This window comes from Equus przewalskii, chromosome 7 (genome assembly GCF_037783145.1).
Source record: "Equus przewalskii isolate Varuska chromosome 7, EquPr2, whole genome shotgun sequence".
In the NCBI taxonomy this organism is placed as follows: domain Eukaryota; kingdom Metazoa; phylum Chordata; class Mammalia; order Perissodactyla; family Equidae; genus Equus; species Equus przewalskii.
The window spans coordinates 52,870,805-52,893,415 of NC_091837.1; positions in this window are offsets into that span (position 1 = coordinate 52,870,805).

The following is a 22,611-nucleotide window of genomic DNA, read 5'->3' on the forward strand; positions in this document are numbered from 1 at the left end:
GTTTCTCTACATGGACTTTAAACACTTAGTAGGAGCTTTGTGCCCTCGGAATTTCTAGCTGTATAATCCTGAATACCTCCAGTAGAATGTCATACCCTAGACCAGTGCTATTCAAAGTGCTGGTACTCAACAAGTTAAGGTGCTTATCTGAGAGTGAAATTTAAGGCATTGCTTCTTTCATTAAAAATGTATAGAATAAAAGAATTTTCAGCTGAACTAACAAATTTGATTTGTGAAGCAGATGATCACATGTTGACTTTAATTGCCATTTTATAAAGCTTTATATGCATCTTATTCCAAATAAATTTATCTTGACTCTATTGTATTTAGCAGTTAATTTTGTCTGAAAGAACAAAATCCGATTCGCACTCAATTAAGTACAAAATAACACTGACGGTGAATGATAAGTAGTGGAAAGCCTTAGTACCAACAGCTCTTTATAATAATCCTATGCTCTCTTGATAACTTACTCTTTGTCTAAATAACGTATTCTGTTTCTGGTCTGTTATCTTTGGAAAACTGTGTATTTGACAATTTATATATTTCAAAAGATTCTAATTTTGTTGAAGGTATGTGACCATGTTTGTATGCATATCCAACGTCATGTATAATATGGAGCTTATTTCCTACTCATGACTAAATAAATGTCAGAAATCTTGTATCAAATAGGGCATATGATTAGATCAAAAACATCTTCAAAAGTCACAGTGATCCCATTTCCAAACACCAATATCTAACTGAAAAGAAGCTGAAAATCAATGGTTTCCACCAACTTAGAAAAGTTGAATATTTCAAACTGCACTTTAAAACCTCTTTCCATTACTTTCTTTGCTCTACATTAGGCAAGATTAAATCACTAAGGGAATATTAAAAGCATCTTTTACTTAAAAATCTAAATCAAAGATCCCATAATGGAGAAAAGTAAATACACACACACACATAAGTATTTGTATACACACACACATACATGCATACATACATGTAAGAAAAATCAGAATTAGAATTTCTTGAATAATTGTTATATATACTTCTTTTAATTGTACCTTAGAGATTAGGTGTCATTAACAATTTGATATAAAGCAGTAAAAAATCACTTCAATACTAGTGAACAATTAATCAGCAGTATAATTATAAAAGAAATTTTAATACACTATTAAGTACATGAAAAGATTTGACCTACACTTAACTCAACTTTCTTCTTAATCACCATAAGTTTAAATCTTAAAGATATTATTATTCATCACAACCAGGAGAAAAGATCTTTGAAATTATTTTCCCTAGAAAATGGTCTATATATTCACTGTATATGCATTCTACTTTTTTCCCACGCATGACAAATTAGCTTCTTGCTTTAAAAAGCTTATTGATCTTATAGTCTGATCCAATAAGCCAGAAATTATCAAGGAAGTAAATACATATTAAACATAGACTATACCAGTACTTACAATTTCATAAAGGAGAAGTACTTGATCTGGGATTTTAATGAAAACCCAGATCAGTGATGTCCAATAGAAATGTAATGTGAAATCCAGATCTAATTTTAACATTTCTAATAAGTGCTTTAAGAAAGTAAATAGGAAATGTGAAATTATTTTAAGAATATATCATAGTAACTGAATATATCAAAAATATTATTTGTTTATGTAATCAATATTTTAAAATAATTTTAAATTATTTTTCTCTAAAATTCTTTGAAATTCCAGGTCTATTTTACACTTACAGCACAACTCAATTTCGATGATAAATTTTCATCAGAAAACTTGATCTGAATTTAGCGTTTATAAAATTTATAGCAAAAGAAGATTCACATGCACAAATTATTCCAAATATATTTAAAATTTTCTCATAGAAACTAAAAATTGATATTTAAATTTTAGTTAATTACAATTAAACAATATTAAAAAGTCAGTTCCTCAGTTACACCTACCACCTAACAACTTTTCAGCAGCCACATGCATCTGGTGGCTACTCTATTGACAAATACAGGCTCTTTTATCTTACAAATTGTTTCAGAGAATTTACTATTTGCTATTATAGGGAAGACACTGAAAATACAGCGTAATGTATTTTGCAGTCGAGTGGGAGAGAGAATCAAGAAAATAGCCAAGTGCAGTGTGCTATAAATAGTGTCAAAGATAGAGGTATGCATTAGGCACTATGGAAGAATATGAAATGAGATTAGCAATGATGGTACTAGAAGAGTAATGACAGAGGAGTGATATCAAGTAGATGGCAGACTAGGAAGTTATGAGCCTTCATTCCCCCATGGAAACATTAAATAAACAATTAGAAGCTAACTAAAATAACTTCATATGAGCTCTAGAAATCAGTTAGAAATCTAAAGCAATCAAGCGAATGTCCAATGAAGAAAAGACCACATTTAAAATAACAGGAAACTTTATGGTGTTTTATCACACTTTTCCTATGCTCTCTCCAGTGTGGCATGGTGCATTTTGGAGGATCCAGGGGCCCAAACTCAATTCTCTTCTGCAAACTGGAGAGAGCACAGTGAAGTGAATTTGCTTTGTTCTAAACTGTATGTAGACTGCCTAAAAGATTGATCTACGTAAAGACTAACTCAGAGTTTAAATGGCCAATAACAGCTCAGATCTCAGCCAAGGGGAGTTATGGAAAGCAGCTGGCACAGCTCATTAAAGCTGCAGAAGGCCAAAGACCCAGAGACACTGGGGCAAGAGATTTCTGAATGAGAAATACAAGAAAACAGTGAGGGCCTCAGGAAGAAGCAGGGGTGAGACTCTTAGGAAAACTAAGATATTTAAAAGCACCCACATATACAAGTGGGGGGATTGAGAAAATAAAGGACTCAAACAGGCCCAGGAAGACATATGCCCAGAAAAGGCCAGAGAAGACCTTAGGCCTTCATACTGGGCTGATTAGTGAAAATCTTCCCCTGCACAGAGCCAGTCTGCAAAGACTGGGAGAGGTAGCTTTTTATAAAGGTCTCATTTTCAATTGAAGATTATAAGGCATAAAAAGAAACAGGAAAACATGGCCCACACAAAGGAAAAAAATAAATCCCCAGAGCCTATCCCTGAAAAAACACAGAATTCAGGATAATTAGACAAAGACTTTAAAAGAACTATCTTAAATGTGCTCAAGGAGCTAAAGAAAAACATGGACAAAGAACTAAAGGAAATCAAGAAAATGATAAATGAACAAAATGAGGATATCAACAAACAAAAATTGTAAAAAAGAATAAAACAGAAATAATGGAGCTGAAAATACAATAGCTGAATGCAAAAATTACCCAAGGGGTTCAGTAGCAGGCTTGTACAGGCAGAAGAATGAAGGAGCAAACTTGAAACAGGGCATTTGAAATGATCAAATTGGAGGAGCAAAAAATGAATAAAGTTATTAGAGCCCAAGGAACTTATGGGATGTTATCAATTAGACCAAAATATGTATTATAGGAGTCACAGAAGGAGAAGCGAGAAGGGGGAGGAAAGATTACTTGAGAAATAATAGCCTAAAACTTTCCACATTTGAGGAAATGTGTATATACAACTACAAGTAGCTCATCGATGCCTAATTAGAATAAACTCAAAGAGACCCACACCAAGACACATTATGATCACACTGTCAAAAGCCAAATGAAAGACAGAATCTTAAAAGTAGCAATAGAAAATTAACTCTTTACATCCAAGGGATCCTCTATAAGCTAGTTAGCAGATTTCTTAGCAGAAACCATAGGGGCCAAAAGGTGGTGTAAGGATATATTTAGAGTACCAGAAAAAAACATAACCCAAGCTGTCATCTGAAAATTCTATATTATATCTAATAAAACTGTCCTTCAAGATTCAGGAAGAAATTAAACACTCCTAAATAACAGGTAAGTTCATGACCACTAGATCTGCCCTAGAAGAGATGTTAAAGGGAGTCCTTCAAGTTGAAATGAAAGTACACTAGATAGTAAATCAAAGCCATACAAAAATATCAGGGGCCAGCCTGGTGGCACAGTGGTTAAGTGTGCATGTTCCGATTTGGCAGCCCAGGGTTCACTGTTTCAGATCCTGGGTGTGGACATGGCACCCCTTGGAAAGCCATGCTGTGGCAGGTGCCCCACATATAAAGTAGAGGAAGCTGGGCATGGATGTTAGCTCAGGGCCAGACTTCCCCAGCAAAAAGAGGAGGATTGGCAGCAGTTATCTCAGGGCTAATCTTCCTCCAAAAAAAAAAAAAAATCAAAGCTCTCCAGTAAAGGAAAATATATGGACAAATATAAAAACCAGTAATAATTTAATTTTGGTTTGCAACTTAACTTTTGAATATCTTATGTAATTTAAAACACAAAAACAGGAAAATAGATATAAATTTATATCAATGGGTATATGATATATAAAGATGTAACTTGTGATATCAATAATATAAATTGTTGGGGGGAAGAACTGTAAAGTAGTAGTTTTCAGATGCAGTTGAAGTTAAATTGCTACCAGTTTAAACTAGATTGTTATAATTTAAGGCTATTATATGTAATGCCCAAGGTAACCACAAAGAAAATATCTATAGAATATACAGAAAAGAAAATGAGAAGGGAATCAAAATGTGTCACTTAAAATAAAACAAAACAAAAACAAGCAAACACAAAAGAAGGTAGTAAAGAAGGAAATGAGAGACAAAAAATATATGACATACAGAAAACAGCAATATGGAAAGAGTCCAACAGTTAATTTGGTGACAGTTGACTAGTAACTAGTGACTAGTGTTTAAGACTAGTCACTAGTCTTAAAGAACAAATGAACCAAAGAAGAAATCACAAGGGAAATTAGAAAATATCTCGATAAAAATGAAAATAAAAACACAACATACCAAAACATATGAGATTCAGCAAAAACAGTGCTAACGGGGAAATTTATAGTTGCAAATACTTCTATTTAAAAAGAAGAAAGATCTCAAATCAACAATCCAACTTTATACTTTAAGGAACTAGGAAAAGAAGAACAAACTTAAACCAAAGCTAGAAAAAGGAAAGAAATAATAAAGATCCGAGCACAAATAAACAAAAGAGAGAAACAGAAAACAAGAGAGAAAAATCAATAAAACCAAAATTTGGTCTTCAAAAAGGTCAACAAAATTGAAAACTAATTATGTAGATTGACTAAGAAAAAACAGAGAAGATTCAAATAACTAAAGTTAGAAATGAAAGAGGAGGTTAATACCAATTATACAGAAATGAAAAGGATTATAAGAGAATACTGTGAACAACTGTGAACCAACAAATCAGATAACCTAGATTAAATGGACAGATTCCTAACAAATTTACCAAGAGTGTATAATTAAGAAATAAAAATTACAAGTAGACCTATAACCAGTAAGGAGCTAGAATTGTAATAAAAAACTTTGCAACACAAAAAATTCCAGGAATAAACGGCTTTACTGGTGAATTCTACTAACAGAATTCATATGAGAAGAAATAACACCAATCCTTCATAAATTCTTCAAAATTTTACCCAAAGCAATCTACAGATTCAATGCACTCCATATTGAAATCCCAATGATATTTTTGCATAAATAGAAAGATCCATCCTAAAATTCATCTGGACTCCCAAAGAGCAAATACATTCTTGATAAAGAAGAATCAAGTTGGAGGTCTTATACTTTCTGATTTCAAAACTTATCACAAAGCTACAATAATCAAAACAGCATAGTACTAACATTAAGAAAAGCATGTAGATTAATGAAATATAATAGAGAGTCCAGAAATAAATCTTCAAATGTTTTTTGACAAGAACTTCATGACCATTCAATGAGGAAAGGACAGTCTTTTCAACAAATTGTATTGAGAAAAACTGGATATCTACATGCAAAAGAATGAAGTTGGACCTTTACCTTACATCATATACAAAAAGCTAATTCAAAATGGATCATAGACCTAAACATAACAGCTAAAACTATAAAACTCTTAGAAGAAAATATAAGGGAAAAGACTCGCAACAATGGATTTGACAATGATTTCTTGAATATGACACCAAAAGCCCACACAACAAAAGAAAAAATAGATAAGATGGAAGAAAAAATAGATAAGTTGGACTATATCAAAAATAAAATATTTTGTGCACCAAAGGACACTATCAACAGAGTAAAAAAGCAACACACGGAGTAGGAGAAAATATCTGCAAATCATATTCCCGATAAGGAGTAAATATTCAGAATATATAAAGAACTCCTACAACCCAACAACAACAAAACAAACAACCTGGTTAAAAAAATGGACAGAGATCTTAAATAGATATTTCTCCAAAGCAAATATACACATAGCCAATGAGGACATGACAAGATGTTCTACATCAGGAACCACTAGGGAAATGCAAACCAAAACCACAATGGGACACCCCTTCACACACATTATGATGTCTATTATTAAAAAATTAGAAAATAACAATTGTTGGCAAGGATATGGACAAATTGGAACACTTGCATACTACTGGTGCAATGTTGAAGGGTACAATTGCTATAGAAAATAGTATGGTCGTTCCCAGAAAGTTAAAAATAGAATTATCATACGATCCAGCAATTCCACTTTTGGGAAAAGAACTGAAAGCAGAAACTTGAACAGATATTCATACACCCATGTTCATCACATTACTATCAAAAACTAAATAGTGGAAGAAACCCTAGTGTCCCTCAATAGACAAACAGATTGTCAAAATGTGATATATATGTACAATGCAACATTATTTAGTCTTAAAAAGGAAGGAAAATCTGACACATACTACAACATGGAAAAATTTTGAGGACATAATGCTAAGTTAAATGTGCTAGTCTCAAAAAGATAAATACCATCTAATTCCACATATATGTGAGGCACCTAGAGTCATCAAATTCTCTAGAGACAGAAAGTAAAAATGGTAGTTGCCAGGGGTGAGAGGTCAGAGGAACAGAGTGTTATTATTTAACGGGAGAGCGCTAGTGACTTACAAGATGATTAAAAGTTCTGGAGACTGGTTCCACAACAATGTGAATGGATTTAACGTTACTGAACTGTACACTTATAAATGTGACAAAGGTAAATTTTGTACCATGTAATTTTACCAAAATAAAAAATATAATAATAGACATGAAGTCATGAAAAATAAAATGGTTCCCAGATTTCTGGGTTTTTTTTAACTTACGGATTTTTCACTTAATCTTTCAACTTAATCTCTGGTTAAGTTTATTTCTGGGTATTTTATTCTTTTTGCGGCAATTATAAATGGGATTGTATTGTGAATTTCTCTTTCTGCTACTTAGTTGTTAGTGTATAGAAATGTATGGTGATTTTGTATCCTGCATGTTTACCATATTCATTTATTATTTCTAAAAGTTTTTTGGCAGATTCTTTAGGGTTTTCTATATATGAAATCATATCATCTGCAAATAGTAACAGTTTCACTTCTTCCTTTCCAATTTGGATCACTTTTATTTCTTTCCCTTGCTCTGGATAGGAGTTTCAATAGTTTGTTACATAAGAGTGGTGACAGTAGGGATCCTTGTCTGGTTCCTGTTCTTGGATAGCTTTCAGTTTTTCTCCACTCAGAATGATATTAGCTGTGTGTTTGTCATAGATGGCCTTTATTATGTTGAGCTCCTTTCTTTCTATAGCCATTTTATTCAGTTTTATCATAAATGGATGCTGCATCTTGTAAAATGTTTTCTCTGCATCTATTGAGATGATCATGTGATTTTTATTCTTCATTTAGTTAATGTGGTGTATTATGTTGATTGATTTGCAGATGTTGACCCATCCCTGCATCTCTGGAATAAATCCTACTTGATCATGGTATATGATCTTTGTAATGTACTGTTGTATTCGATTTCCTAGTATTTTGTTGAGGATCCAGATTTATTAATAAGTGAAGATTTACTAATCCAAACAGCTGTTCAGTATATGATCAAAGTAACTTTTTAATGTATTATTTTCTTTAAACATTTAGAAAATTGTTTTGGCACTGTGTCCTCATCCCCTAGACATTTAAACAAACCTAAACTAACTGTTACATTGTGGTTTGAGTTTGTCTCTCAATCTATGTACTGGGGAAGGGAGCTGGGAAGGTGGGGGTGGGGACAGAGACTTTACTTTCACTCTCTACCTAGTAACATTTTCAAGATAAGATTTTCAATAAATATTTGTTGAATGTAATGCATGTTCAGAATGACTTTAAGTGATGTTATTTATATATACAAATAATTGGTATTTCCAATTTATCTTTGGATTCTCTCTCTTTCTCTCTCCCTGTCCCTTCCACCTTCCTTCACCTCCCTCCCTGTCTCCTGCCTTTCTTCCTCCCTCTTTCTCTCTGACTATAATTTTTGCTACTGCAGAGCAGAAATGTTGTATTGCATATCTATTGTCCAAAGTTAACTTCATGGTTATAAATCTTATATAAATAAAACATGAATGTGAATAGATTCATAATTATGAAACAGAAATAATTTCAGTTGTTTTCTCTTGTTGTAATAACCTACCACTAGGAAAGAGACCTGCATTTGATCTTAAATAAAAGTGGATGATAATGAAGTTTTATTTGCTATATTACCCCCTAAATCTCATCTGTTATTAGTGTAGAAGTATGCAGCTTTTCCTAGGTAGCATGTAGCTACTAATGCAATTTCGATAGAATAATGTATATTATGACTTCCAGCATGAAGTTTAATATTACGTTGCTTGTTCTCTCATAGTGAATTAGAAATGAGAAACGCTTCGAGAAAATTGAACCTAGATTAGCATTTCAGGCTTCAGGTAATCCTTAGTTTCTCTTTTAATGCAGCATGTAGAAATAGTCTTCCCTTTCACTTCTCTTCATTTCTTCTTCAAGGTTTACCCTTTTGCTTTACCGATATGTCCTTTTGCTTCTAAGCTTAAATTCATAGACAAAGAAATATTATTTTTTTCACCTTCTTACTCTGTGTACATCTTGCTTCTAAAGTTACTTACAACTCAAGCAGCATGAAGAAAAATGACATTTTTAGTGAGGAAGGAAGAAAAATAGATTTCAGAGTAACTCCAAGATACCAATGCAAATTAAATGAAAATTGGAAGAGCTAGATTTTTTTCACATGAATAGATATTTTCTTACAGAATAAATACAGGGTTACTTGAGTGGAAAAACCACTGATTGGCAAAAGACAGGAGAAAGGCTGTCCTATTTTACATATAAATGAAACAGCGATTTTGAAAACAATATGTATTGGAGTTGTAAAAACAAAATGAACTCTTAGGAAGAAACTCTTATCCCTTCTCTACTAAAAAAAAAAAATACCTATCTAATTAGTGAAGGTTTTTTTCTACTTATTTGTGGTAATATTTTTAAAATAAATTTAAGCCACATCCTTTCTGGAAAAACAAGCAACATTTAAAGTATAAATGAAAGCTTTACCTTCAAAAAGATAATAATTTCAAAAATTAACAGTAATATGATTATTCTAGTATCTTCACTATCTAAATTACCTAAAAGTCAATATATCAAAAAGATGTATTCTATTGCAGCTTTCAGTATTAGAGAAAAATATTTTCAAATGTTTAATATTTAACAAAGTTAGCATCTTGAAAATCTATTACATCTGTAAGCAAACATCAGGAGAATTCCTCACTTTAAAGGCTACACTGATAAATCTCAATTAGGTACTTTACTTAAATATGGATAATTTAGATATCTGGATTCAATAGTCATAGCCCCTGTTTTAAGAAGATTGTTGAAATTTTGTCATTTATTATTTAAAAAGCTGAAGAATTTCTGAGTTTTCATATCTATATTTTATTAATTTAACCTTAACATATTTTTAATCAGAAGCCTATGCTTAGTCATGTTTATTTGAATTAAAAATTGTCCCCAATCAAAATGTTTAGGAAGGCCATGAGTTTCAAAGTTGGTATTTTTCAGAAAGAAAATACATCTTTGGAATTTTAATTAAATTGAATGTTACCATTTATAATGGCAACTGATGAATGATGTCAGTGTAAGAAGATACATAGATGATGATAGATAGATAGATAGATAGACAGATAGATACATATAAAAGTGGTAGAGATAGAAATATATATATTATGGGATCATCTTTCTATCAAAACATGGCTATATGCTATTCGTTAAATCATTAATTATTCTTTTAAGATGCTTAATGTAATGATGAGTTGGGAAAGGGAAACGCTATTCCTAGGAATGGCACTGAAGCTATCAATTGATTTAGGTAGATTATAGAGCAGTAATTGTTTGTATATGCTTATGAATTCTAGTCAAAACAATGTTTTCTAGAGTCATTCATGTCAGCTCTTTTTTTCTCTCAACACCCTCAGTGAGGTTATGGCACACATGTGTGATACTACTCTATTAGTTTCTCCCAGTCCTTGGTATGTCTTCTCATTCCTTAGGGTATTTTTCACAGAGGAGATGTTTTTAATTTTTGTAAAGTTCAATTGATTATTTTCCTCCTCAACATGGGTTACACTTTGGGTGTTGTATCTAAAAACTTGCCAAAATTAAGGTCATGCAGATTTTCTCCTCTGTTTTCCCCTAGAAGATTTATAGTTTTACATTTTACACTGAGGTCTCTGACTTATTTTGAGTTCATTTTTATGTAAGGTGTGAGTTATTTATCCAAGCTACCTTTTTATTTTATTTTATTTCATTTTATTGTGCATATGGATGTCCAACTGTACCAGCAGCACCATCTGTTAAGAAAAAATCATCCTTTTCCATGGAATGATTCCCACCTTGTCAAAAGTTAGTTGACTACATTTGTGTGGTCTGTTTCTGGGCTCTCTCTTCTATTATGTCTATTTCTAATACCACATTGTTCTGCTTACTGAAGTTTTATAGTGAGTTTTCAAACTGAGTAAAACGATTCCTCTGACTTTGTTCTTTTTTAAAAGATTGTTTAGCTATTATAGTACCTTTGCCTTTCCATATCAATTTTAGAATTAGTTTCTTAATATTAACAAAAAATTTCTTGCAATTTTGATTAGGATTGTGTTAAATCTATAGATCAAATTTGAGATAATTGACTTTTTGACAATATGGAGTCTTCCAATTTATATGCATGGTATATGTCCAGACTTATTTGTACATTCTTTTATTTCTTTTATCAATGTTTTGTAGTTTTTCACATTCAGATTATGAATATATTTTTTATATTTATATTCAAATACTATGTCATATTGAAAATGCTTTTGTTAATACTTTTAGATTCCAATTGCTTATTGCTGGTATATAGGAATGCACTGGACTTTTGTATATTGACCTTGCATCCTGCAATGATACTGAACTCATTTATTCTAAAAGGTGTTTATATCTGTTGTTTGTTTTTTTGTAGATTCTTTGGGATTTTTCTACATTGACAATCATTTCACCTGTGAATAAGGCAGTTTAATCTTTTCCTTTACAAGTTGTATGTTTTTTATTTCTTTTTCTTTCCTATTGCCCTAGTTACTCCAAGTACAGTTTTAAGTACAAGAGGTAAGAAAGGACCTCCTTGTTATATACGTATATATACACTTCCAACAGCATATAAGATTAAAGTGCTACTACAAATAATTTTAATACCTCTGTTAACCATTTGTATGTCATCTCTGTAGAAAAGTCTATTCAAGTCATTTGCCTATTTTTTAACTGAGTTATTTATTTATTTGCTATTGAGATGTAGGAATTCCTTACATATTTTGGATACTAACTGCTTATCAAATATATGCTTTGCAAATATTTTCGTCCATTCTACAGGTTACCTTTTCACTCCATTCATCGTTTCCTTTACAGTGCTGTAGCTTTTTAGTTTGATGTAGTTTTACTTGTCTATTTTTGCTTTTGTAACCTGTGCTTTTGGTGTCATAGCCAAGAAATCATTGCCAAGAGCAATGTCATAAAACGTCCCCCTGTGTTTTCTTTTAGTTTTACAGTTTCAGCTCCACAGATATATGAAAAGATGTTCAACATCACTAATCATTAGGCAAATTCAAATCAAAGCCACAATGAGATATCACCTCATAAATTTAGAATGGCTATTATCAAAAAAGCAAAAGGTGGGGGCTGCCACATGTCCAAGTGGTTAAAGTTCCACACGTTCCATTTCAGTGGCTTGGGGTCATGGGTTGAGATCCCAGACTGGACCTACTCCACTCATCAGCCATGCTGTGGAGGCATCCTGCATACAAAGTAGAGGAAGATTGGCACAGATGTTAGCTTAGCGCTGATCTTCCTCAAGCAAAAAAAAGGAGGAAGATTGGCAAGGGACGTTAGCTCAGGGTGAATCTTCCTCACCAAAACACACACACACACACAAAGCAAAAGGTAATAAATGTTGGTGAGGATACGGAGAAATTGGCACCCTTGTATATTGTCAGTGGGAATGTAAAACGGTACAGCCACTATGGAAAAGAATATGAGGGTTCCTTAAAAATTAAAAATAGAATTACCATGTGATCTGCAATCTCACTTCTGGGTATTTATGCAAAAGAATTAAAATCAAGATCTCAAAGAGGTATTTGCACTTCCATTTTTGTTGAGGCATGATTCACAATAGTCAAGATGTTGAAACAACGTAAATGTCCATCAACAGATGAGTGGATAAAGGAAATGCAAAATCTACATACAATGGAATATTATTCATGCTTAAAAATGAAGGAAATATTGCCATATGTGACAAAATGAAAGAACTTTGAGGACATTGTACTTAGTGAAATAAGCCAGTCATGGAAGGATGAATACTTTATGATTCCATTACTTATAGGAGGCATCTAAAATAGTTAAACTGATAGAAGCTGAGAGTAGAAGGGTAGTTGCCAGAGGCTGGGAGGAGCGGCAAATGGAGGTTGCCGCTAAACAGGCTTTAGGTTTCAGTTATACAAGATGAATAAATTCTAGAGATCTGCTGTACATCATTGTGCCATTCTTAATACTGTATTATATACTAAAACATTTGTTAAGAGGATAGATTTCATATTCTGTTCTTGCCACAATAAATAAGAAAGGAAAAAAATAAACATAAAAGTAAATTTTAATTAAAAATGAGGAAGATAATACTATTTTCTGGAGCAATACATTTAATTTAACAAATAATATAAAATATATGGTTTGCGCTAGAAATATAATAGCCATGTAAGTATTTTTAAAGGCTTTTTACTTAATAACACAATCTTCCTGGTCTTCTCCTTATTTCCTCACCCTGTCAGATTTCAATTTAAAAAAAAGATGTAAGAACTTTAATATAGGACACATGAAAAATATAAAAATGAAGACGAAAAGAAATGCTTATCTAATGTGCTCACAGTTTTGTCCCTTTTGCATATTTAATTAAGCTCTTCACTTTCTGATGAGATCTAGAGAGATGGGCTACATATTTACCATGACTCCCAACAGGCCCTAAAGGCCAGCAGGAGACTGGCCAGCCCAGTATGTTTATTAAGCTCCCTAGAAGCCTGCAGGAAGAAAGTAATTTTAAAAATAATAATTTCAAAGTCTCTTCCATTTAAGAACTTCTATTTACTCCAATTTGACAAGTGATGTTTCAAAAGTACAATTTTTATTAGGTATGTCAAGGGGCGTTAATTCAGGGAAAGGTCACTTTCCAATCCTTCATTAAAGTTCCTGGCTAGAGAGAAGGCTGGTGATGACACAGTGGCTCAGGTCACCGCCTTCTGAATCCCACCTCCCCAGAAACCACACAGCCTCGTGGAGGAGCTGTGTTGAGCTGCGCCTGCGCAGACCCAGTCCTGCTGCAAGAGACAGCCCGGCGTAGGGCAGCACGCTGATTCTCAGCTGTGCTGAGTCACTGTCTGGGGAGAGTGATCTCTCATTCCGATATTCTGTAATCCTTGAACCCATCAGAATACACACACGCCCACACACATAATTCCTTGCCCTCAAATCACACCTCACAAATAAAAGATTGACTCTTCCTTGTATTACTACTGCTACTCTCGTCAGGTTTTTTTGTCTGTTCGTTTATTAGTATTCGGTGTTCACAGAATCTTCTATCTGCATTTGGTTGCTTAAGAGCACCCGAATTGCCACCATCGACAATCATCCAGGCCCAGTTCCTCCCTAGCTGATTTCTTCTTAAAGAATAAAGTTCAAAAAGCCATTTGACAAAGTTAAATTTTCTCTTGAAAATACGTACTTTAAAGGAAAGTGAAACATATCCAGTTTAAAAAAAAGTGCTCTACATCGCAACGATAAACTAAAGCCCCCTACTTTTGAAATTAGCATGAAGAATTTAGATTATAAAGTAATATTGTAATATCTTCGTACTTGAAAGTAAACCTGGATAGGTCTGTCCTTCATTCATTCTTTCATTCATCTGTCAACATATTAAGTATCTACTATGTGTCTGAAAGGTTTAGATACTAACCTCCGAGCTTAATTTTCTATCTTGGTCAAAAATTTAAAATGTATTATATGTTTGTAAAATTCATATATGTACTGTTAAATTTTAAAAACGTGTGCTAAGGGAGTCATTATTTCTATCAAAACTTAGCATATATTAAAGTGTTTATTCACAAAGGGTTATGCTATATCTATATTTTATTATGCCCTGACACTTTATAGATATTATCTCACATTCTTCTATTTCTTATATATTGAGTATTCATAATAGGCACTAAATAATTTATTTTCATTAAGCACAAATGTACATAGATTTATATATCAATTTGAAAATTCATTTCTCACTTTCTTTTTCTCACTATGAACTAATAAAAGTTTTTGTTTTTTAAATAAACTGATAATCAAATGATATTATATTATTGATCTCATTATATTTGTCAAAACATTTCTGAATAAATTTGGTGGGCTGTTTATGGCATCAATATTTATGCGTATCATACTCATAATTTTTGTCACATATAGCATGGATATGATGTTTTCATCCAACATAGGCAGCAAGATTATTCTTATAGCAAGGAGACAATGTTCCATTAGAAAAGCAGAGACCAAATAATAGTGAATAATTGATAGCACTACATGTTAAAAGATCTTAGATACTATAACAGTGCTCAATTTATGTTAACATTTGATACATCTCTATAAATCATCAATATAAATTAAATGTGTATTTGGATTGTTCTTGTGTGTAGCAGAATTTTTATTGTAATTCGTATATAATATAAAACATCATTTTAACCATTTTTAAGTGTGCAGTTCAATGACATTAAGTATGTTCATATTGTGTATGTTTGGAAAATTTTACAGTTAGTTTCATTTACCATATCTAAACAGTGACTAAATTTACACACATTTCCTTTCTTCCTCAGATGTTTTGGAGTACTATAAACCAACTGCTACTGAAATAAGATAGTATAACTTTTTTCACTATTATGTTGAATTTATTGCATAAATTCTAATTCTTTGTTTAATCTTAAAGTACTTCTTTATTGTGAATACAAATGGATTCCTATGATACAGGCCTTTCTAGAGATATCATGAGAAAGCGACAAACAATATTGTCCTCAAAGGTATTATACAATGCAGAAATTTCAGGGTCATGATTAATCTTATGAAGGTTATGGTATAAGAAGAATTATGTTTGCAATAGAAGTTTAAATCAAATCCTAGATATTATGTTATGGTTTCCAAAACCATTTTGAATAGAGCAGAATTTCCTCTTAAAGATAATGATTGAGCTTCCCACAGCAAGATTTAGTTTTACAAAAGATAACTACAGGAGCGGGTAGGTAAATAATGATGGTATTCTGGGCTGCACGGAACCCATTTAAATGCACCCATGAAAAAATGCAGGGCAGGCTTCTGAAAAAGTATGTAAAGAACTGCTCAGCTGCCAAAGCATTTAATTCAGATAATATTTACTCCTATGAACAAAAAGTTTATATCTCAGTTGGATAAATAACATTTTCAAAGATAGATAAACTATTGAAACACTTCTATATTTTTAGTTTTTAAGATTGAATGCTTTTGTTATCTCCTGACTTCAAAGAGCAACCTTCAATTATTTAAAATATCTAAAGCAATTGCTAAACAGTCAAAGCACGTATCATTAGTTTCTCATCTTTTCGCCCAAGTGGACCAAAAATCATGGTTTATAGGAGTTTATCACCAAAAATGTTTTCTATTTCTTATCTCCTTCTAAATTAACAGCTTGCGGGAAATATGAGAGATGAGGATAACATCGGGTTGAAGCCTTCACTGAGAGTCTGGACATAGCACTGATAGTAACTTTTATATCGGGAATACCAATGCGGAAAACATCATTGGGAGGACATCCTTTCCTATTCCTTTGAGCAATTCAGTCACAGCTGTTTTCAAACTTTACTCCTTTTTCAAAGCTAGCGTATTCACGTCAGCAAAAATTGGGGGTCCACATCTGGAGACAATGAGGATAATATGTACGATTTCCCTCAGGTTTCATCTCTCCCATCTTTAACTCCCTGCTTTTATTTACCCTTATATTTGTTACCTTTGCTTTAAATTCAGAAGAATCTGCCCTCAGGTCCAACAGTTAATATCCTCTCCTATAGCCTCGTCATACCCACTCCCCTCTTTCTTTTTGAATTTGTGTAAAACTTAGGTGAGAATTTGTGGCTTTGTTTTTTTCTCTCTGATGCATCCACAGTGCCTGAATCAGTATGTGTCTATATCAGGCCATGTGCTGTATATATTACATGCTCTATAAATATTTCCCTCTGTGTCGTTTTTAATATAGACCTTCTCATTTTTTCCCTTTTCTTCATACAGTCTCAACTTTTCCTCTTGCTTCTCTTTTCCAGTATCATCTTTTTATCTCTCTTTCTTGTCACCCTCTTCTTGTTCTCTTCATTCTGCCAATTGTTTAAAATATTCAAAAAATGGTAAATTACCTAATCTCCACATCCAATGGCCTCCTCACATTCTCCCTGCCTTTTTACCTCTGCATGAAAAATTACACAATTTGATTTTTTTCTTTTTGATTTCTTTTAATCCTTGACCTATAAAATATTTTCTCTTAAAAAAAATATCAAGGCTATGTTAATGCTACATGGCTAGGGAAGAAATAGCTGAAAATCAGAGTCAGTGAATCTGATCTCAAAATATTTTAGTCACATTGTTCTACCTCCCTTCCTCCAGGTTCTTCTGTTTTTTATATCCCCTTTGCTTTTAAAGTTCATAGAAATGGGAACACCTTAGCTCTGTGGGGACCTGAAATTGGCCACCCCTAGATATGTCTCTTTGGCATCAGGATTATTTGAGGCTCATTGCTTTTGATAAACTGGGACAGGCAAGGAGGCTCTGAGGAATGGAACTTGCCCTTTGTTAGCACACTTTTGTAAGGTAAATCTCTATCTGTAAAAGGTTCCTCCCTCTCTGTACCCGGAAGAAGAAAGGAGATGACCTTCTCTCCAAAAACTCTTAATCAATACCAAAGGCAAGGACTTAAATCTGCATTTTATTGTGCTAGTCTGGTAACCTCCTGTAACTGACTTCCCTCCCTCTCCCAACTTTGGCATTTCTTTAAGGATTAAGCATCTTTCTTTAGGCTAGGAACTGATTGTTGCACTCACCTGTGACCGCCCAGCTCCAGACAATAGACTTGTTTCCGGCTACGCCCTCTGAGACAGCAGACCACTACCTGCTGTGTCCATCAAGCACTGTGCTGACAGGGCAATCTTGTGACTGTTGTGGGAGGGACATTTCAATCACACGTGAAACACCCTGGTTGGGGGTATATAACCACTATGTGTACCCCACTTCTTCGGTGCCCTTTCTTCCTTCGGGAAGAAAGGCCCCAGGCCATGGTTCCTCATAAAGCTTTGTTTAATTTTCTCTTGCTATTCTGTCTCATGTGAATTTAATTCGTTCTCCGGCCAGACAAACCCCCATTTGGGGAGAAGGAAATGTCCTCCTCCCCTACAGTTTCAAGGGAGAAGTCCATCAGATGGGATAAGGTAGTAACCTTGTAAGAAAGAAGAATTTACAAACGTTTTGGGCCTGGGGTATAATTGGGAAACCGGCATAGAGATCAAGAAGCTGGTTACATGTGTTGAAGTCATTCTCTGAGATGGCCTTCTTTCATGCTATTGGAGACACTTATATCAGGACTCTGAAAAATATCACACAGGGGGCTGGCCTGGTGGCACAACAGTTAAGTTAGCACATTCTGCTTCAGTGGCCCAGGTTTAGCCAGTTCGGATCCCACATGCGAACCTACACACCGCTTGGCAAGCCATGCTGTGGCAGGCGTCCCACACATAAAGTAGAGGAAGAGGGGCATGAATGTTAGCTCAGGGCCAGCCTTCCTCACAAAAAAAAAAGAAAACTCCACAGGGTTAAATGTGTTAAAGCTTGTGGGTAGTTTTTTTTCACATTCAGTAAGCATTCTGGAAAGAAATTTGTCATGCATCCATTGTCACATATTAGTGTTAGAAATAAACTTTGGTCTCGAGTTTTTAATAAAAATTCTAACACCATCTAAAATCAAAACTAAACCCATCAAGGCTGATGATAAGCTCTCCTTAGGTTAAGAGAGCAAAAATACTGAATTATAAAACTGGGCATTTTCAGTGGAAACTTTTAGTTGATTCCCTTTATTAAATAGTTTATTTTTGTGGAATGGCTAATGAGCTTTCTCGGACAGCCAATATATCAGAGCATGTAACAGGATAAATTGAATGAGGATGGATGAAAAAATGTCACCCTCAAATACGGTTGTTCTCCAAACTGTTCATATTGTTTATAATTTGACTGTGAAAGCATCATATATTTGTATAAAGTAAAATGGCGCTACGAGTTGAGACATTTGTTTATCTGCTCCTCGAATATGTCCTATAATAATCAATACTGATACTGAGATTTGAGAGAAACCTTACAAAAAATAGCAGAAGAAAAGATGACCAACGTATCCTTGAAGAGGAAAATTTTTAAAAAAATTTTTAAATGCCATCATTAGAGGTTATTTCAAGCACTCATTTTGAATGTATAATGTGTACAAACAGCTAATATGCTTGCAACAAGAAGAGGCAGTTCAGTGTAATGGAAAGCACGTGGAAAATCAATCATCTAAATAATTGGTATGTTTTCCGAGGTCTCAAAGCCCTTGCAAATCTCACTGTGCAGCTACCAATTTAAAATGCTAATCTGTGAGTTTCCCTATCAAGTGCAGAAAGAGAAGGTGAAAATTTATTTTGTTCCTCCCAGAAACCAAGGCTTCACACATCTGACAACACTTTAATCAGGATGCCAAAGCAAATGTAGAACTGTTTCCATTTTTAGTTTCATAACTCATTTGTTAGTGTTGCAAAAGAACAGAGTGTTATATAATAACCATTTGATATTTATTTTAGGTGTGCGTTATTCTTTATGTGGAAGTTTCCTGATGTAAAGCTTAGTTCTTCTTTATACTACCATCTGGCCGGTGGTACCTCAGTGGAAACTTCCTATAGTCTGGCTCAAAGTCAGAAATATTGTCAGAAATATTGTTTCAAAAGTTTCCTGTAGCTTATCATCTAAAGATGTTCTTCCAAATGTTTATTTTCATACTCGTATATCTAATAAGTTCAGAAACATCATCAAAGCCTGTAAAATTCAGTGCAAAGGGAGAAAAAGATAATTTTTCTCCTTGATTTGCTTTTAATCCTTGGAGTAAGGGTATATAACAGCCAAATTTGGGGTGAAATGCCTTAGAAAGCTAAGAAATGAGTGTATACAGATAGCTATCAACGTCTCTTTCTCCTACTGGTAGCATCCATTACCAATCTTCTTAATGTTATCACATTTATAGTCTCATCTGACCACTAACTAAACCTTTTTTCTTTAAAAATACGTATGTATTTAAGGTGTACAACTTGATGTTTTGATATACATATACATGTAAAATGGTTACTAAGTCAAGCTAGTGAATTATGTATCTCCTCAAATAGTTACCATTTTTTGTGTGTGTGGGGAGAGTACCTAAGTTCTACTCTCAGCAAATTTCCAGTTTTCAGTACAGTATTTTTGATTATAGTCATCATGCTGTACATTAGAGCTCTAAAACTTACTCATCCTTCATAACTGCAACTTTGTACCCTTTGGTCAACGCCTCGCCACTTCCCCCACCTCCCCATCCCTGGTAACCACCATTCTACTCTCTGCTTCTATGAATTTGACTTTTTTAGATTCCACATATCAGTGAGATCATGTAGTATTTTTCTCTCTGTGATTGGCTTATTTCACTTAGCATAATGTCCTCCAGGTCGATCTATGTTGTCACAAATGACAGGATTTACTTCTAATTTGAGTCTGAATAATATTCTATTGTGTATATCTCAATATCTCATATACATAATATTCTAGTGTGTATATCTCACAACTTTTTTGGCCATTCATCCATGGACAGACACTTAGGTTGTTACCATATCTTGGCTATTGTGAATAATGCTGCAATGAATTTAGGAGCATAGATATTTCTTCAAGGTACTAATTTCATTTCCTTTGGATATTTACCAAGAAGTGAAATTGCCGGATCATATGGTAGTTCTATTTTTAATCTTTTGAGGATCTTCTATGCTGTTTTTCATAGTGGCTGTACCAGTTTACATTCCCATTAACAGAGCACAAAGATTCCCTTTTCTCCACATCCCACTGACACTTATCATTTGCTTTTTTTTTTGAAGATTAGCCCTGAGTTAACCTCTAACGCCAGTCTTCCTCTTTTTTTTTTTTCTCCTGAAAGCCCCCTAGTACATAGTCGTATATTCTAGCTGTAGGTTCTTCTAGCTCCTGTATGTGGGATGCTGCCTCAGCATGGCTTGATGAGTGGTGCTAGGTTCTCACCAAGGATCGGAACTGGTAACATCGACGCGCCGAAGCAGAGCACAAGAACTTAAGCACTCAGCCATGGTGCTGGCATCTTATTTACTTTATTTGATAATAGCTGTGAAAACAAGGTTGAGGAGATACCTCATTGTGGTTTTAATTTGCATTTTCCTGGTGTTTAGTGATGTTGATCACCTTTGACTGACAACATCCTTGAGGTGCTATTTTTTCCTTGGGGTCTGTGGAAGGAGTTTTTGAAAGCTGAAGAATTTTTAAACCTAAACATCGGTCCTTACTTTGTGATATTTATAAAATTAGATGGAAAAAATAAAATCCCCTCTCCGTGTACTTTCCTGAGGAAGATTCAAAGAATGCACTGTAATGACAGTACATCGGGTTACATGGCACAATCTGTACAAAGAAGTGATAGAAAGTAGATTTATTTTCTGTCCCAATATTCATCAAGCCACGCATCTTAGTCTTGAAATACTATCTCAATTTCTGTATTTGTTTATTTATTTGATTTTCAGGCAGGATACAGAATCTAAACAAAGTAAAAACTAACAAAAGCAAGTAGAACGCCTAAAACAAATCATCCATGCATAAAACAGGTAAGTTGACTAAAATTAAGTGAGCTTATTTTTTGTCGGTTTTAAATTCTTATTCCAGAAAAAAAAAAGTTAACATTTTGTTATTAACACTGTATTTTTTTTAATTGTTTTTTTTTATTAAGGTTATGAAAGTTAACATCCTTGTGAAATTACAGTTGTACACTATTATTATTAATGTTGTAGGTACATGACTTCACCCCAGTGCCCTCCCCCCACCCCCTTTCCCCTGGCAACCACCAATCAGTTCCCTTTGTCCATATGTTAACTACCACCTATGAGTGGAGTCATACAGAGTTCATCTTTCTCTGTCTGGTTTATTTCACTCAAGATAATACCCTCAAGGTCTATCCATGTTGTTGTGAATGGGACGACTTTGTCCTTTTTTTATGGCTGAGTAGTATTCCATTGTATATATATACCACATCTTCTTTATCCAATCATCAGTTGCTGGGCACTTAGGTTGGTTCCATGACTTGGCTGTTGTGAATAATGCTGCGATGAACATAGGGGTGCATGGAACTTTTGGAATTGCTGATTTCAGGCTCTTAGGATAGATACCCAGTAGTGGGATGGCTGGGTCATAAGGTATTTCTGTTCTTAACTTTTTAAGGAATCTCCATACTGTTTTCCATAGTGGCTGTACCAGTTTGCATTCCCACCAACAGTGTATGAGGGTTCCTCTTTCTCCACAACCTCTCCAACATTTGTCGTTCTTGGTTTTGGATGTTTTTGCCATTCTAACAGGTGTAAGGTGATATCTTAGTGTAGTTTTCATTTGCATTTCCCTGATGATTAGTGATGATGAGCATCTTTTCATGTGTCTATTGGCCATCGGTATATCTTCTTGGAGAAATGTCTGTTCATGTCCCCTGCCCATTTTGTAATTGGGTTGTTTGATTTTTTATTGTTGAGTTGTGTGAGTTCTTTGTATATTATGGAGATTAACCTTTGTCGGATAAATAACTTGTGAATATTTTTTCCCAATTAGTGGACTGTTTTTTTGTTTCAATCCTGTTTTCCCTTGCCTTGAAGAAGCTCTTTAGTCTGATGAAGTCCCATTTGTTTATTCTTTCTATTGTTTCCCTCATGTGAGGAGTTATGGTGTCTGAAAAGATTCTTTTGAAGCTGATGTCAGAGAGTGTACTGCCGATATTCTCTTCTAGAAGACTTACTGTTTCAGGCCTAATCTTTAGGTCTTTGATCCATTTTGAGTTAATTTTAGTAAATGGTGAAAAAGAATGGTTGATTTTCATTCTTTTACATGTGGCTGTCCAGTTTTCCCAGCACCA